The sequence below is a fragment of the Alosa pseudoharengus genome, unplaced genomic scaffold (genome assembly GCF_046254945.1).
Source record: "Alosa pseudoharengus isolate Yale_2024_CS ecotype anadromous, Long Island Sound unplaced genomic scaffold, YU_APseudo_1.1 YU_APseudo_1.1_scf_8, whole genome shotgun sequence".
NCBI lineage: Eukaryota > Metazoa > Chordata > Actinopteri > Clupeiformes > Clupeidae > Alosa > Alosa pseudoharengus.
Window position 1 is genome coordinate 5,205,255 of NW_027468870.1, and position 4,245 is coordinate 5,209,499.

The following is a 4,245-nucleotide window of genomic DNA, read 5'->3' on the forward strand; positions in this document are numbered from 1 at the left end:
GGTCACACATCGTTAATGGGTTACATATCGTTCACTCGTTTTCTCTCATGCTAGCTGTTTTTGAGTAGAGCCCGCCTCCGATGGCGTCTTTATCTCTGCAGCTGCAAGGCCAAGCATGCTTTTTTCAAACAGGCTTCACCCAGCTACAGTGAGACACAAAGCGACAAAGAGAGATGTAGGGATACAGAGCGCACGTAGGGGGAATTCTGGTAGAATAGCTTCAGTATGTTAATAGTATTAGTTAAACTTGTTATTTAAAATGTTATAAAAGTATGTTGGTTAGGAATAACTTCAGTGTATTACTTGATTATGATTGAGGTTATATGAATACATGCTTTACAGTTTCAAACTCGTTCTCTCATCATGATGTCTACAAACCATAGTGATAATTTTATACAACATTAACACATTCAGACAAACATGGGACAGGCAGATGAATCACAGCACAGACAGAGAGATCACAGAATAGTCATAGAGGTCACAGCACAGTCATAGAGGTCACAGCATAGTCATAGAGGTCACAGCATAGTCATAGAGGTCACAGCACAGTCCATAGAGGTCACAGCACAGTCCATAGAGGTCATAGAGGTCACAGCACAGTCCATAGAGGTCACAGCATAGTCATAGAGGTCACAGCACAATCAGTTGAAAACAGGAAGAATTCTCAGGAAAGCAAAGCCACACTTAACATGTTAGACATTCTCAGCACAGGCCTACTGAAAGATTGAGGAATCTCCCTCCCTACAGAGTCACACACTGGGAATGTAATGAGATTCACCATTGCTCACCGTAAATGAATACTTCTTGTGAATATGAAGTCTTGAATGACAGAATATGAATATATTGTACATTAGTGTGCGTGTGTGTGTGAGAGAGAGAGAGAGAGAGAAAGCCTGTATGTGTGTGTGTGTGTGTGTGTATGTGTGTGTGTGTGTGTGTGTGCAAGAGAGTGCTAGTACACTGCAATCCGTTCATTGTGCCCGTAAGTAGTGTATATGCGTGTATGCCAATGTGCGGAGAGAGAGTATAAATGGACTGAATGAAGCTATTTCTTCAGGCCCCTCACACTACGTTGACCCTGAGCACACACAGGCTCCCTTTCAGCAGCCTTCAGCGCTGGCTCCTGATCCTCACTGACACGGAGTTGAGACAGAGGGAGAGATGCCCGCTGCAACTGGAGCTTGGCGATGCCCGCTAGAACTGGAGCGTGGCGCCAGGCATGGCATACCGTGCCAGGGCCTCCCCAGACTCGCCCTCATGAGAGACTGGCACCAGCGGGCCTTCTTCCTCAGGGGTGGCACCAGCGGGCCTTCTTCTTCAGGGGTGGCACCAGCGGGCCTTCTTCTTCAGGGGTGGCACCAGCGGGGTGCCACCAGCGGGCCTTCTTCTTCAGGGGTGGCACCAGCGGGCCTTCTTCCTCAGGGGTGGCACCAGCGGGCCTTCTTCTTCAGGGGTGGCACCAGCGGGCCTTCTTCTTCAGGGGTGGCACCAGCGGGCCTTCTTCCTCAGGGGTGGCACCAGCGGGCCTTCTTCTTCAGGGGTGGCACCAGGCCAACTGAGGAGAGGGGCAGTCAGCACAGCAGAGCACACAAGAGAGGGGCAGTCAGCACAGCAGAGCACACAAGAGAGGGGCAGTCAGCACAGCAGAGCACACAAGAGAGGGGCAGTCAGAACGGCAGAGCACACAAGAGAGGGGCAGTCAGAACGGCGGGGCACACAAGAGAGGGGCAGTCAGAACGGCGGGGCACACAGGAGAGGGGCAGAGTGACGGTCATCTCAGGGGCTTATCACCCTGGGCACAGAAAGGCTGGGTATCAGGGCAGAAAGGCCTTTACCATACACACAGCTACACAGCTAGAAGTAATGAGTTTTCCTCCACCACACACAGATCTCTAGCAGGCATACAGAAAGCCGGTGCATTTTACCCACCGTCACACACACACACACACACACACACACACACACACACACACACACACTTACCTCCACCAAGCACACAGATAACTAGTGCCTTTTTTCCACTGTCACATACACACACACACACACCACCACCACCAGACACACAGATAACCAGTGCCTTTTTTCCACTTTAACACACATACACACACACACACACACCACCACTACCAGGCCCAGATAACCAGTGCCTTTATTCCACGGTCACACACACACACACACACACACACCACCACCACCACCACCAGGCCCAGATAACCAGTACCCTTTTCCCACTATCACACACACAGACATCATTGACCAGGCATACAGGAAGTCAAATACTTTTTATTCACAGTCACACACAGATTTGTACCAGGTCACACACAGATCTCTAGCAGGTCACACACAGAAGACAGATCTCTGCCAGAAGTCCATGGTGCGAGGATCAAGTGCTCTTTAGTAGGGGTGTGACGGGGTGTGGGGTGTGACGAGATACAAAAATGTCACAATATTTCTCGTCAAGGTGAAAATCTGTCTCGCGGAGAATAGGGGTGTGACGAGATCTCGTACAACAAGATGGTGATATACGGCTTTGGTCCGCGATATCTCTCGTCAAGGTAAAGATCTGTCTCGTGCGTTCTCATGGAGAGAAGTGTCCAGCTGTAGCCAGCATGTAGGGTGACCACTGCCATGACACTGAAAATGAAAATTTTAAACCCAATAACCGTTTAGTCACTTAATAACTTAGTGAGCTCTGCAGCTATGGTTGTTGCTGGAGCAAAAATGATGCCGCAGAGGATTTCCCGGCAGATCTGGCTTTCCGTTTGTGTCTGCCTGTGAGAGCTTGCCTCTCTATGGCACTCTTACCCCTGGAGCTGACGTCAATATCTGTTTCACAGTTCACAAAATGCATGGTATGCATCTGTCCTGCTTTTGGTAGCAAAGTGGTGTACCACGCAGAGTTGAAAGACGTCTTTCGTTCGTCGTACATTCATTCGATCACGAGGGGAGTTGTCGCATCGACTGCTTCGCGAAAAAGGAAATCGTGGTTTTGTGATGTCCCGTGCTACGGCGGTGGTTTTGTGATGTCACGTGCTACGGCGGTGGTTTTGTGATGTCACGTGCTACGGCGGTGGTTTTGTGATGTCCCGTGCTACGGCGGTGGTTTTGTGATGTCCCGTGCTACGGCGGTGGTTTTGTGATGTCCCGTGCTACGGCGGTGGTTTTGTGATGTCCCGTGCTACGGCGGTGGTTTTGTGATGTCCCGTGCTACGGCGGTGGTTTTGTGATGTCCCGTGCTACGGCGGTGGCGGAGTGTCATAAATGATGACACGTAACAGAGATGAGTAGCTTACAGAGGCCTTGAAATGAGGCGTAGCCTATGTGCTCATGAAATGCGGACAGATGACCACTCATGGGCTAATGTCCAAAAAGGAGGACACACTCTCTCTGTCCGGAGAGAGAGCTCAAAAACCGGCCTGTCCGGACAAAATCCGGATGGATGGCCACCCTACCAGCATGACTGACGAGTCTGACTAAATTAGCATAGCCACTTTTACTTGCTGCTTGTGTAGCAGCATTTTGGGTACCTGCTGAAAACAATAACACCAAAGATCCTTGATTACTTACCAGATAGAGCATCGTAATTTGTTACTATGGGAGCAAAACGGGACAGTTCCGGTCTGCATGTGGAAAGTGGAAATGTCACCTTATGTAAATAAACTTTCTCTCCAAGCAATAAGAGCAGATAAATATAACTGTGTTTACAGTATCATTGTCTATAATCATGTATTGCAAGATCTCGCGAGACATCATGGCCCACGAGATCTTGTCACATCCCTACTCTTTAGAGACACAAACGTGATTTATAATCTAAAATCAAATGACATTGTATGAAATAGAAAACATACCAATTTTATTATTATTTTGGACCAATTTATATTTTTTATACATTATGTTCTTGCTGCAAAAGAACTGAAACTTGAGGGCATGTGAGTGAGTTGTTGGCTGGCAGTTCCTCCCTTGAGAGCTGACTAGGGGATCCACGTGGGCTGTGATTGGCCCTCAGCAGACTGAGTGGCACTCTGTGATTGGCCCTCAGCAGACTGAGTGGCGTCTGTCTGTCTCTCAAGTGTCTGCTAAAACACGAGTCACTCCTCTAACAAAGCGCAGCGGGAGGAAACCTCAGGAAGATCCTGATCTCCGAGGGAACTAGACCAGCTCCAGTTTGATCTCAGTGTGTGTGTGTGTGTGTGTGTGTGTGAGTGTGTGTTTGTGTGTCCGAGCCGTGAGTGTCTGGTCCAGATC